The following is a 14,553-nucleotide window of genomic DNA, read 5'->3' as shown; positions in this document are numbered from 1 at the left end:
GTTCCGTTTCTTGTCCACGATAATGTTCCGTTTATGGTCCACGATAATGTTCTGTTTCGGTTTCACGGTAATGTTCTGTCGCTGGTCCACGGTAATGTTCTGTTTCTGTGTCACGGTAATGTGCCGTTTCTGGTCCGCGATAATGTTGTGTTTCTGTTTCACGGTAATGTTCCGTTTCTTGTCCACGATAATGTTCTGTTTCGGTTTGACGGTAACGTTCTGTCTCTGGTCCACGGTAATGTTCTGTCTCTGGTCCACGGTAATGTTCTATCTCTGGTCCACTGTAATGTTCTGTTTCTGTTTCACGGTAATGTTCCGTTTCTGGTCCACGATAATGTTCTGTTTCGGTTTCACGGTAATCTTCCGTCTCTGGTCCACGATAATGTTCTGTTTCTGTTTCACGGTAATGTTCCGTTTCTGGTCCACGATAATGTTGTGTTTCTTTTTCACGGTAATGTTCCGTTTCTGGTCCACGATAATGTTCGGTTTAACGATAATGTTCCGTTTCTGGTCCACGATAATGTTCTGTTTAGGTTTCACGGTAATGTTCTGTCTCTGGTCCACGGTAATGTTCTGTCTCTGGTCCACGGTAATGTTCTGTTTCTGTTTCACGGTAAAGTTCCGTTTCTGGTCCATGATAATGTTGTGTTTCTGTTTCACGGTAATGTTCCGTCTCTGGTCCACGATAATGTTCGGTTTCACGATAATGTTCCGTTTCTGGTCCACGATAATGTTCTGTTTAGGTTTCAGGGTAATTTTCTGTCTCTGGTCCACGATAATGTTCCGTCTCTGGTCCACGATGATGTTCCGTCTGGTCCACGATAATGTTCTGTCTCTGGTCCACAATAATGTTCCATTTCTGGTCCACGATAATGTTCTGTTTCGGTTTTACGGTAATGTTCCGTTTCTAGTCCACGATAATTTTGTGTTTCTTTTTCACGGTAATGTTCCGTTTCTGGTCCACGATAATGTTCTGTCTCTGGTCCACGGTAATGTTCTGTCTCAGGTCCACGATAATGTTAGGTTTCACGGTAATGTTCCGTCTCTGGTCCACGATAATGTTCCGTCTTTGGTCCGCGATAATGTTCTGTCTCTGGTCCACGGTAATGTTCGATCTCTGGTCCACGATAATGTTCGGTTTCACGGTAATGTTCCGTTTCTGGTCCACGATAATGTTCTGTCTCTGGTCCACGATAATGTTCCGTTTCTGGTCCACGATAATGTTCTGTTTCGGTTTCACGGTAATGTTCTGTCTTTGGTCCACGATAATGTTCCGTTTTTGGTCCACGATAATGTTCTGTTTTGGTTTAGCGGTAATGTTCTGTCTCTGGTCCACGGTAATGTTCTGTCTCTGGTCCACGGTAATGTTCGATCTCTGGTCCACGATAATGTTTGGTTTCACGGTAATGTTCCGTCTCTGGTCCACGATAATGTTCTGTTTCTGTTTCACGGTAATGTTCCGTTTCTGGTCCACGATAATTTTGTGTTTCTGTTTCACGGTAATGTTCCGTTTCTGGTCCACGATAATGTTCTGTTTCGGTTTCACGGTAATGTTCCGTTTCTGGTCCACGATAATGTTCGGTTTAACGATAATGTTCCGTTTCTGGTCCACGATAATGTTCTGTTTAGGTTTCACGGTAATGTTCTGTCTCTGGTCCACGGTAATGTTCTGTCTCTGGTCCACGGTAATGTTCTGTTTCTGTTTCACGGTAAAGTTCCGTTTCTGGTCCATGATAATGTTGTGTTTCTGTTTCACGGTAATGTTCCGTCTCTGGTCCACGATAATGTTCGGTTTCACGATAATGTTCCGTTTCTGGTCCACGATAATGTTCTGTTTAGGTTTCAGGGTAATTTTCTGTCTCTGGTCCACGATAATGTTCCGTCTCTGGTCCACGATGATGTTCCGTCTGGTCCACGATAATGTTCTGTCTCTGGTCCACAATAATGTTCCATTTCTGGTCCACGATAATGTTCTGTTTCGGTTTTACGGTAATGTTCCGTTTCTAGTCCACGATAATTTTGTGTTTCTTTTTCACGGTAATGTTCCGTTTCTGGTCCACGATAATGTTCTGTCTCTGGTCCACGGTAATGTTCTGTCTCAGGTCCACGATAATGTTAGGTTTCACGGTAATGTTCCGTCTCTGGTCCACGATAATGTTCCGTCTTTGGTCCGCGATAATGTTCTGTCTCTGGTCCACGGTAATGTTCGATCTCTGGTCCACGATAATGTTCGGTTTCACGGTAATGTTCCGTTTCTGGTCCACGATAATGTTCTGTCTCTGGTCCACGATAATGTTCCGTTTCTGGTCCACGATAATGTTCTGTTTCGGTTTCACGGTAATGTTCTGTCTTTGGTCCACGATAATGTTCCGTTTTTGGTCCACGATAATGTTCTGTTTTGGTTTAGCGGTAATGTTCTGTCTCTGGTCCACGGTAATGTTCTGTCTCTGGTCCACGGTAATGTTCGATCTCTGGTCCACGATAATGTTCGGTTTCACGGTAATGTTCCGTCTCTGGTCCACGATAATGTTCTGTTTCTGTTTCACGGTAATGTTCCGTTTCTGGTCCACGATAATTTTGTGTTTCTGTTTCACGGTAATGTTCCGTTTCTGGTCCACGATAATGTTCTGTTTCGGTTTCACGGTAATGTTCGGTTTCATGGTAATGTTCGGTTTCACGGTAATGTTCTGTCTCTGTTCCATGATAATGTTCGGTTTCACGATAATGTTCGGTCTCTGGTCCACGATAATGTTGTGTTTCTGTTTCACGGTAATGTTCTGTCTTTGGTCCACGATAATGTTCCGTTTCTGGTCCACGATAATGTTCTGTTTTGGTTTCACGGTAATGTTCTGTCTCTGTTCCACGGTAATGTTCTGTCTCTGGTCCACGGTAATAATCGATCTCTGGTCCACGATAATGTTCGGTTTCACGGTAATTTTCCGTCTCTGGTCCACGATAATGTTCTGTTTCTGTTTCACGGTAATGTTCCGTTTCTGGTCCACGATAATTTTGTGTTTCTGTTTCACGGTAATGTTCCGTTTCTGGTCCACGATAATGTTCTGTTTCGGTTTCACGGTAATGTTTTGTTTCATGGTAATGTTCGGTTTCACGGTAATGTTCTGTCTCTGTTCCATGATAATGTTCGGTTTCACGATAATGTTCGGTCTCTGGTCCACGATAATGTTCTGTTTCTGTTTCACTGTAATGTTCTGTCTCTGGTCCACGGTATTGTTCTGTTTCTGTTTCACTGTAATGTTCCGTTTCTGGTCCACGATAATGTTGTGTTTCTGTTTCACGGTAATGTTCCGTTTCTGGTCCAAGATAATGTTCTGTTTCACGGTAATGTTCGGTCTCCGGTCCACGGTAAGGTTCTGTTTCACTGTAATGTTCGGTTTCACGGTATTGTTCGGTCTCTGGTCCGCGATAATATTGTGTTTCTGTTTCACGGTAATGTTCCGTTTCTTGTCCAAGATAATGTTCTGTTTCACGGTAATGTTCTGTCTCTTGTCCACGGTAATATTCTGTCTCTGGTCCAAGGTAATGTTCTGTTTCTGTTTCACGGTAATGTTCCGTTTCTGGTCCACGATAATGTTGTGTTTCTGTTTCACGGTAATGTTCCGTTTCTGGTCAACGATAATGTTCTGTTTCGGTTTCACGGTAATGTTCTGTCTCTTGTCCACGGTAATGTTCTGTTTCGGTTTCACGGTAATGTTCGGTTTCATGGTAATGTTCTGGTCCACGGTAATGTTCTGGTCCACGGTAATGTGCCGTCTCTGGTCCACAGTAATGTTCCGTATCTGGTCCACGGTAATGTTCCGTCTCTGGTCCACAGTAATGTTCCGTATCTGGTCCACGGTAATGTTCAGTTTCACGGTAATGTTCCATTTCTGGTCCACGGTAATGTTCTTTCTCTGGTCCACGATAATGTTCGATCTATGGTCCACGATAATGTTCGGTTTCACGATAATTTTCCGTCTCTGGTCCACAATAATGTTCGATCTCTGGTCCACGATAATGTTTGGTTTCACGGTAATGTTCCGTCTCTGGTCCACAATAATGTTTTGTTTCTGTTTCACGATAATGTTCCGTTTCTGGTCCACGATAATGTTCTGTTTCGGTTTCACGGTAATGTTCTGTCGCTGGTCTACGGTAATGTTCTGTTTCTGTGTCACGGTAATGTGCCGTTTCTGGTCCACGATAATGTTGTGTTTCTGTTTCACGGTAATGTTCCGTTTCTTGTCCACGATAATGTTCTGTTTCGGTTTCACGGTAACGTTCTGTCTCTGGTCCACGGTAATGTTCGGTTTCACGATAATGTTCGGTCTCTGGTCCACGATAATGTTGTGTTTCTGTTTCACGGTAATGTTCTGTCTTTGGTCCACGATAATGTTCCGTTTCTGGTCCACGATAATGTTCTGTTTTGGTTTCACGGTAATGTTCTGTCTCTGTTCCACGGTAATGTTCTGTCTCTGGTCCACGGTAATAATCGATCTCTGGTCCACGATAATGTTCGGTTTCACGGTAATTTTCCGTCTCTGGTCCACGATAATGTTCTGTTTCTGTTTCACGGTAATGTTCCGTTTCTGGTCCACGATAATTTTGTGTTTCTGTTTCACGGTAATGTTCCGTTTCTGGTCCACGACAATGTTCTGTTTCGGTTTCACGGTAATGTTTTGTTTCATGGTAATGTTCGGTTTCACGGTAATGTTCTGTCTCTGTTCCATGATAATGTTCGGTTTCACGATAATGTTCGGTCTCTGGTCCACGATAATGTTCTGTTTCTGTTTCACTGTAATGTTCTGTCTCTGGTCCACGGTATTGTTCTGTTTCTGTTTCACTGTAATGTTCCGTTTCTGGTCCACGATAATGTTGTGTTTCTGTTTCACGGTAATGTTCCGTTTCTGGTCCAAGATAATGTTCTGTTTCACGGTAATGTTCGGTCTCCGGTCCACGGTAATGTTCTGTTTCACTGTAATGTTCGGTTTCACGGTATTGTTCGGTCTCTGGTCCGCGATAATATTGTGTTTCTGTTTCACGGTAATGTTCCGTTTCTTGTCCAAGATAATGTTCTGTTTCACGGTAATGTTCTGTCTCTTGTCCACGGTAATATTCTGTCTCTGGTCCAAGGTAATGTTCTGTTTCTGTTTCACGGTAATGTTCCGTTTCTGGTCCACGATAATGTTGTGTTTCTGTTTCACGGTAATGTTCCGTTTCTGGTCAACGATAATGTTCTGTTTCGGTTTCACGGTAATGTTCTGTCTCTTGTCCACGGTAATGTTCTGTTTCGGTTTCACGGTAATGTTCGGTTTCATGGTAATGTTCTGGTCCACGGTAATGTTCTGGTCCACGGTAATGTGCCGTCTCTGGTCCACAGTAATGTTCCGTATCTGGTCCACGGTAATGTTCCGTCTCTGGTCCACAGTAATGTTCCGTATCTGGTCCACGGTAATGTTCAGTTTCACGGTAATGTTCCATTTCTGGTCCACGGTAATGTTCTTTCTCTGGTCCACGATAATGTTCGATCTATGGTCCACGATAATGTTCGGTTTCACGATAATTTTCCGTCTCTGGTCCACAATAATGTTCGATCTCTGGTCCACGATAATGTTCGGTTTCACGGTAATGTTCCGTCTCTGGTCCACAATAATGTTTTGTTTCTGTTTCACGATAATGTTCCGTTTCTGGTCCACGATAATGTTCTGTTTCGGTTTCACGGTAATGTTCTGTCGCTGGTCTACGGTAATGTTCTGTTTCTGTGTCACGGTAATGTGCCGTTTCTGGTCCACGATAATGTTGTGTTTCTGTTTCACTGTAATGTTCCGTTTCTGGTCCACGATAATGTTGTGTTTCTGTTTCACGGTAATGTTCCGTTTCTGGTCCAAGATAATGTTCTGTTTCACGGTAATGTTCGGTCTCCGGTCCACGGTAATGTTCTGTTTCACTGTAATGTTCGGTTTCACGGTATTGTTCGGTCTCTGGTCCGCGATAATATTGTGTTTCTGTTTCACGGTAATGTTCCGTTTCTTGTCCAAGATAATGTTCTGTTTCACGGTAATGTTCTGTCTCTTGTCCACGGTAATATTCTGTCTCTGGTCCAAGGTAATGTTCTGTTTCTGTTTCACGGTAATGTTCCGTTTCTGGTCCACGATAATGTTGTGTTTCTGTTTCACGGTAATGTTCCGTTTCTGGTCAACGATAATGTTCTGTTTCGGTTTCACGGTAATGTTCTGTCTCTTGTCCACGGTAATGTTCTGTTTCGGTTTCACGGTAATGTTCGGTTTCATGGTAATGTTCTGGTCCACGGTAATGTTCTGGTCCACGGTAATGTGCCGTCTCTGGTCCACAGTAATGTTCCGTATCTGGTCCACGGTAATGTTCCGTCTCTGGTCCACAGTAATGTTCCGTATCTGGTCCACGGTAATGTTCAGTTTCACGGTAATGTTCCATTTCTGGTCCACGGTAATGTTCTTTCTCTGGTCCACGATAATGTTCGATCTATGGTCCACGATAATGTTCGGTTTCACGATAATTTTCCGTCTCTGGTCCACAATAATGTTCGATCTCTGGTCCACGATAATGTTCGGTTTCACGGTAATGTTCCGTCTCTGGTCCACAATAATGTTTTGTTTCTGTTTCACGATAATGTTCCGTTTCTGGTCCACGATAATGTTCTGTTTCGGTTTCACGGTAATGTTCTGTCGCTGGTCTACGGTAATGTTCTGTTTCTGTGTCACGGTAATGTGCCGTTTCTGGTCCACGATAATGTTGTGTTTCTGTTTCACGGTAATGTTCCGTTTCTTGTCCACGATAATGTTCTGTTTCGGTTTCACGGTAACGTTCTGTCTCTGGTCCACGGTAATGTTCTGTCTCTGGTCCACGGTAATGTTCTGTCTCTGGTCCACTGTAATGTTCTGTTTCTGTTTCACGGTAATGTTCCGTTTCTGGTCCACGATAATGTTGTGTTTCTGTTTCACGGTAATGTTCCGTTTCTGGTCCACGATAATGTTCTGTTTCGGTTTCAGGGTAATGTTCCGTTTCTGGTCCACTATAATGTTCTGTTTCGGTTTCACGGTAACGTTCCGTCTCTGGTCCACGGTAATGTTCCATCTCTGGTCCACGATAATGTTCTGTTTCTGTTTCACGGTAATGTTCCATTTCTGGTCCATGATAATGTTCTGTTTCACGGTAATGTTCTGTCTCTGGTCCACGCTAATGTTCTGTTTCTGTTTCATGGTAATGTTCCGTTTCTGGTCCACGATAATGTTCTGTCTCTGGTCCACGATAATGTTCCGTTTCTGGTCCATGATAATGTTCTGTTTCGGTTTCATGGTAATGTTCTGTCTTTGGTCCACGATAATGTTCCGTTTCTGGTCCACGATAATGTTCTGTTTTGGTTTCACGGTAATGTTCTGTCTCTGGTTCACGGTAATGTTCTGTCTCTGGTCCACGGTAATGTTCGATCTCTGGTCCACGATAATGTTCGGTTTCACGGTAATGTTCCGTCTCTGGTCCACGATAATTTTCTGTTTCACGGTAATGTTCCGTTTCTGGTCCACGATAATTTTCTGTTTCTGTTTCACAGTAATGTTCCGTTTCTGGTCCACGATAATGTTCTGTTTCGGTTTCACGGTAATTTTCGGTTTCACGGTAATTTTCGGTTTCACGGTAATGTTCTGTCTCTGTTCCATGATAATGTTCGGTTTCACGATAATGTTCGGTCTCTGGTTCACGATAATGTTCTGTTTCTGTTTCACGGTAATGTTCGGTCTCTGGTTCACTGTAATGTTCTGTCTCTGGTCCACGGTATTGTTCTGTTTCTGTTTCACGGTAATGTTCCGTTTCTGGTCCACGATAATGTTGTGTTTCTGTTTCACGGTAATGTTCCGTTTCTGGTCCAAGATAATGTTCTGTTTCACGGTAATGTTTGGTCTCTGGTCCACGGTAATGTTCTGTTTCACGGTAATGTTCCGTCTCTGGTCCACGATAATGTTCCGTCTTTGGTCCGCGATAATGTTCTGTCTCTGGTCCACGGTAATGTTCGATCTCTGGTCCACGATAATGTTCGGTTTCACGGTAATGTTCCGTTTCTGGTCCACGATAATGTTCTGTCTCTGGTCCACGATAATGTTCCGTTTCTGGTCCACGATAATGTTCTGTTTCGGTTTCACGGTAATGTTCTGTCTTTGGTCCACGATAATGTTCCGTTTTTGGTCCACGATAATGTTCTGTTTTGGTTTAGCGGTAATGTTCTGTCTCTGGTCCACGGTAATGTTCTGTCTCTGGTCCACGGTAATGTTCGATCTCTGGTCCACGATAATGTTCGGTTTCACGGTAATGTTCCGTCTCTGGTCCACGATAATGTTCTGTTTCTGTTTCACGGTAATGTTCCGTTTCTGGTCCACGATAATTTTGTGTTTCTGTTTCACGGTAATGTTCCGTTTCTGGTCCACGATAATGTTCTGTTTCGGTTTCACGGTAATGTTCGGTTTCATGGTAATGTTCGGTTTCACGGTAATGTTCTGTCTCTGTTCCATGATAATGTTCGGTTTCACGATAATGTTCGGTCTCTGGTCCACGATAATGTTGTGTTTCTGTTTCACGGTAATGTTCTGTCTTTGGTCCACGATAATGTTCCGTTTCTGGTCCACGATAATGTTCTGTTTTGGTTTCACGGTAATGTTCTGTCTCTGTTCCACGGTAATGTTCTGTCTCTGGTCCACGGTAATAATCGATCTCTGGTCCACGATAATGTTCGGTTTCACGGTAATTTTCCGTCTCTGGTCCACGATAATGTTCTGTTTCTGTTTCACGGTAATGTTCCGTTTCTGGTCCACGATAATTTTGTGTTTCTGTTTCACGGTAATGTTCCGTTTCTGGTCCACGATAATGTTCTGTTTCGGTTTCACGGTAATGTTTTGTTTCATGGTAATGTTCGGTTTCACGGTAATGTTCTGTCTCTGTTCCATGATAATGTTCGGTTTCACGATAATGTTCGGTCTCTGGTCCACGATAATGTTCTGTTTCTGTTTCACTGTAATGTTCTGTCTCTGGTCCACGGTATTGTTCTGTTTCTGTTTCACTGTAATGTTCCGTTTCTGGTCCACGATAATGTTGTGTTTCTGTTTCACGGTAATGTTCCGTTTCTGGTCCAAGATAATGTTCTGTTTCACGGTAATGTTCGGTCTCCGGTCCACGGTAATGTTCTGTTTCACTGTAATGTTCGGTTTCACGGTATTGTTCGGTCTCTGGTCCGCGATAATATTGTGTTTCTGTTTCACGGTAATGTTCCGTTTCTTGTCCAAGATAATGTTCTGTTTCACGGTAATGTTCTGTCTCTTGTCCACGGTAATATTCTGTCTCTGGTCCAAGGTAATGTTCTGTTTCTGTTTCACGGTAATGTTCCGTTTCTGGTCCACGATAATGTTGTGTTTCTGTTTCACGGTAATGTTCCGTTTCTGGTCAACGATAATGTTCTGTTTCGGTTTCACGGTAATGTTCTGTCTCTTGTCCACGGTAATGTTCTGTTTCGGTTTCACGGTAATGTTCGGTTTCATGGTAATGTTCTGGTCCACGGTAATGTTCTGGTCCACGGTAATGTGCCGTCTCTGGTCCACAGTAATGTTCCGTATCTGGTCCACGGTAATGTTCCGTCTCTGGTCCACAGTAATGTTCCGTATCTGGTCCACGGTAATGTTCAGTTTCACGGTAATGTTCCATTTCTGGTCCACGGTAATGTTCTTTCTCTGGTCCACGATAATGTTCGATCTATGGTCCACGATAATGTTCGGTTTCACGATAATTTTCCGTCTCTGGTCCACAATAATGTTCGATCTCTGGTCCACGATAATGTTCGGTTTCACGGTAATGTTCCGTCTCTGGTCCACAATAATGTTTTGTTTCTGTTTCACGATAATGTTCCGTTTCTGGTCCACGATAATGTTCTGTTTCGGTTTCACGGTAATGTTCTGTCGCTGGTCTACGGTAATGTTCTGTTTCTGTGTCACGGTAATGTGCCGTTTCTGGTCCACGATAATGTTGTGTTTCTGTTTCACGGTAATGTTCCGTTTCTTGTCCACGATAATGTTCTGTTTCGGTTTCACGGTAACGTTCTGTCTCTGGTCCACGGTAATGTTCTGTCTCTGGTCCACGGTAATGTTCTGTCTCTGGTCCACTGTAATGTTCTGTTTCTGTTTCACGGTAATGTTCCGTTTCTGGTCCACGATAATGTTGTGTTTCTGTTTCACGGTAATGTTCCGTTTCTGGTCCACGATAATGTTCTGTTTCGGTTTCAGGGTAATGTTCCGTTTCTGGTCCACTATAATGTTCTGTTTCGGTTTCACGGTAACGTTCCGTCTCTGGTCCACGGTAATGTTCCATCTCTGGTCCACGATAATGTTCTGTTTCTGTTTCACGGTAATGTTCCATTTCTGGTCCATGATAATGTTCTGTTTCACGGTAATGTTCTGTCTCTGGTCCACGCTAATGTTCTGTTTCTGTTTCATGGTAATGTTCCGTTTCTGGTCCACGATAATGTTCTGTCTCTGGTCCACGATAATGTTCCGTTTCTGGTCCATGATAATGTTCTGTTTCGGTTTCATGGTAATGTTCTGTCTTTGGTCCACGATAATGTTCCGTTTCTGGTCCACGATAATGTTCTGTTTTGGTTTCACGGTAATGTTCTGTCTCTGGTCCACGGTAATGTTCTGTCTCTGGTCCACGGTAATGTTCGATCTCTGGTCCACGATAATGTTCGGTTTCACGGTAATGTTCCGTCTCTGGTCCACGATAATTTTCTGTTTCACGGTAATGTTCCGTTTCTGGTCCACGATAATTTTCTGTTTCTGTTTCACAGTAATGTTCCGTTTCTGGTCCACGATAATGTTCTGTTTCGGTTTCACGGTAATGTTCGGTTTCACGGTAATTTTCGGTTTCACGGTAATGTTCTGTCTCTGTTCCATGATAATGTTCGGTTTCACGATAATGTTCGGTCTCTGGTTCACGATAATGTTCTGTTTCTGTTTCACGGTAATGTTCGGTCTCTGGTTCACTGTAATGTTCTGTCTCTGGTCCACGGTATTGTTCTGTTTCTGTTTCACGGTAATGTTCCGTTTCTGGTCCACGATAATGTTGTGTTTCTGTTTCACGGTAATGTTCCGTTTCTGGTCCAAGATAATGTTCTGTTTCACGGTAATGTTTGGTCTCTGGTCCACGGTAATGTTCTGTTTCACTGTAATGTTCGGTTTCACGGTATTGTTCGGTCTCTGGTCCGCGATAATGTTTGTTTCTGTTTCACGGTAATGTTCCGTTTCTTGTCCACGATAATGTTCGGTTTCACGATAATTTTCCGTCTCTGGTCCACAATAATGTTCGATCTCTGGTCCACGATAATGTTCGGTTTCACGGTAATGTTCCGTCTCTGGTCCACAATAATGTTTTGTTTCTGTTTCACGGTAATGTTCCGTTTCTGGTCCACGATAATGTTCTGTTTCGGTTTCACGGTAATTTTCTGTCGCTGGTCCACGGTAATGTTCTGTTTCTGTGTCACGGTAATGTGCCGTTTCTTGTCCACGGTAATGTTCTTTCTCTGGTCCACGATAATGTTCGATCTATGGTCCACGATAATGTTCGGTTTCACGATAATTTTCCGTCTCTGGTCCACAATAATGTTCGATCTCTGGTCCACGATAATGTTCGGTTTCACGGTAATGTTCCGTCTCTGGTCCACGATAATGTTGTGTTTCTGTTTCACGGTAATGTTCCGTTTCTTGTCCACGATAATGTTCTGTTTCGGTTTCACGGTAACGTTCTGTCTCTGGTCCACGGTAATGTTCTGTCTCTGGTCCACGGTAATGTTCTTTTTCTGTTTCACGGTAATGTTCCGTTTCTGGTCCACGGTAATGTTCTGTTTCTGTTTCACGGTAATGTTCACTCTCTGGTCCACGATAATGTTGTGTTTCTGTTTCACGGTAATGTTCCGTTTCTGGTCCACGATATTGTTCTGTTTCGGTTTCACGGTAGTGTTCTTTCTCTGGTCCACGGTAATGTTCTGTTTCGGTTTCACGGTAATGTTCGGTTTCACGGTAATGTTCTGTCTCTGTTCCATGTTAATGTTCAGTCTTTGGTCCGCGATAATGTTCTGTCTCTGGTCCACGGTAATGTTCGATCTCTGGTCCACGATAATGTTCGGTTTCACGGTAATGTTCCGTCTCTGGTCCACGATAATGTTCTGTTTCTGTTTCACGGTAATGTTCCGTTTCTGGTCCACGATAATTTTGTGTTTCTGTTTCACGGTAATGTTCCGTTTCTGGTCCACGATAATGTTCTGTTTCGGTTTCACGGTAATGTTCGGTTTCACGGTAATGTTCGGTTTCACGGTAATGTTCTGTCTCTGTTCCATGATAATGTTCGGTTTCACGATAATGTTCGGTCTCTGGTCCACGATAATGTTCTGTTTCTGTTTCACGGTAATGTTCGGTCTCTGGTTCACTGTAATGTTCTGTCTCTGGTCCACGGTATTGTTCTGTTTCTGTTTCACGGTAATGTTCCGTTTCTGGTCCACGATAATGTTGTGTTTCTGTTTCACGGTAATGTTCCGTTTCTGGTCCAAGATAATGTTCTGTTTCACGGTAATGTTTGGTCTCTGGTCCACGTTAATGTTCTTTTTCACTGTAATGTTCGGTATCACGGTATTGTTCGGTCTCTGGTCCGCGATAATGTTGTGTTTCTGTTTCACGGTAATGTTCCGTTTCTGGTCCACGATAATGTTGTGTTTCTGTTTCACGGTAATGTTCCGTTTCTGGTCAACGATAATGTCCTGTTTCGGTTTCACGGTAATGTTCTGTCTCTTGTCCACGGTAATGTTCTGGTCCAGGGTAATGTTCCGTCTCTGGTCCACAGTAATGTTCCGTATCTGGTCAACGGTAATGTTCGGTTTCACGGTAATGTTCCATTTCTGGTCCAAGATAATGTTCTGTTTCGGTTTCACGATAATGTTCTGTCTCTGTTACACGGTAATGTTCTGTCTCAGGTCCACGATAATGTTCGGTTTCACGGTAATGTTCCGTCTCTGGTCCACGATAATGTTCCGTCTTTGGTCCGCGATAATGTTCTGTCTCTGGTCCACGGTAATGTTCGATCTCTGGTCCACGATAATGTTTGGTTTCACGGTAATGTTCCGTCTCTGGTCCACGATAATGTTCTGTTTCTGTTTCACGGTAATGTTCCGTTTCTGGTCCACAATAATGTTGTGTTTCTTTTTCACGGTAATGTTCCGTTTCTGGTCCACGATAATGTTGTGTTTCTGTTTCACGGTAATGTTCCGTCTCTGGTCCACGATAATGTTCGGTTTCACGATAATGTTCCGTTTCTGGTCCACGATAATGTTCTGTTTAGGTTTCACGGTAATGTTCTGTCTCTGGTCCACGGTAATGTTCTGTCTCTGGTCCACGGTAATGTTCTGTTTCTGTTTCACGGTAATGTTCCGTTTCTGGTCCACGATAATGTTGTGTTTCTGTTTCACGGTAATGTTCCGTCTCTGGTCCACGATAATGTTCGGTTTCACGATAATGTTCCGTTTCTGGTCCACGATAATGTTCTGTTTAGGTTTCAGGGTAATGTTCTGTCTCTGGTCCACGATAATGTTCCGTCTCTGGTCCACGATGATGTTCCGTCTCTGGTCCACGATAATGTTCTGTCTCTGGTCCACAATAATGTTCCGTTTCTGGTCCACGATAATGTTCTGTTTCGGTTTCACGGTAATGTTCCGTTTCTAGTCCACGATAATTTTGTGTTTCTGTTTCACGGTAATGTTCGGTTTCACGGTAATGTTCGGTTTCACGGTAATGTTCTGTCTCTGTTCCATGATAATGTTCGGTTTCACGATAATGTTCGGTCTCTGGTCCACGATAATGTTCTGTTTCGGTTTCACGGTAATGTTCGGTTTCACGGTAATGTTCGGTTTCACGGTAATGTTCTGTCTCTGTTCCATGATAATGTTCGGTTTCACGATAATGTTCGGTCTCTGGTCCACGATAATGTTCTGTTTCTGTTTCACGGTAATGTTCCGTTTCTGGTCCACTATAATGTTGTGTTTCTGTTTCACGGTAATGTTCTGTCTCTGGTCCACGATAATGTTCCGTCTCTGGTCCACGATGATGTTCCGTCTCTGGTCCACGATAATGTTCTGTCTCTGGTCCACAATAATGTTCCGTTTCTGGTCCACGATAATGTTCTGTTTCGGTTTCACGGTAATGTTCCGTTTCTAGTCCACGATAATTTTGTGTTTCTGTTTCACGGTAATGTTCCGTTTCTGGTCCACGATAATGTTCTGTTTCGGTTTCACGGTAATGTTCGGTTTCACGGTAATGTTCGGTTTCACGGTAATGTTCTGTCTCTTTTCCATGATAATGTTCGGTTTCACGATAATGTTCGGTCTCTGGTCCACGATAATGTTCTGTTTCTGTTTCACGGTAATGTTCCGTTTCTGGTCCACTATAATGTTGTGTTTCTGTTTCACGGTAATGTTCCGTTTCTGGTCCAAGATAATGTTCTGTT

Source organism: Leuresthes tenuis, unplaced genomic scaffold (assembly GCF_036924035.1).
Source record: "Leuresthes tenuis unplaced genomic scaffold, fLeuTen1.0.hap1 SCAF_23, whole genome shotgun sequence".
NCBI classification, from domain to species: Eukaryota; Metazoa; Chordata; class Actinopteri; order Atheriniformes; family Atherinopsidae; genus Leuresthes; species Leuresthes tenuis.
Note: the sequence above shows the minus strand (reverse complement) of the source record.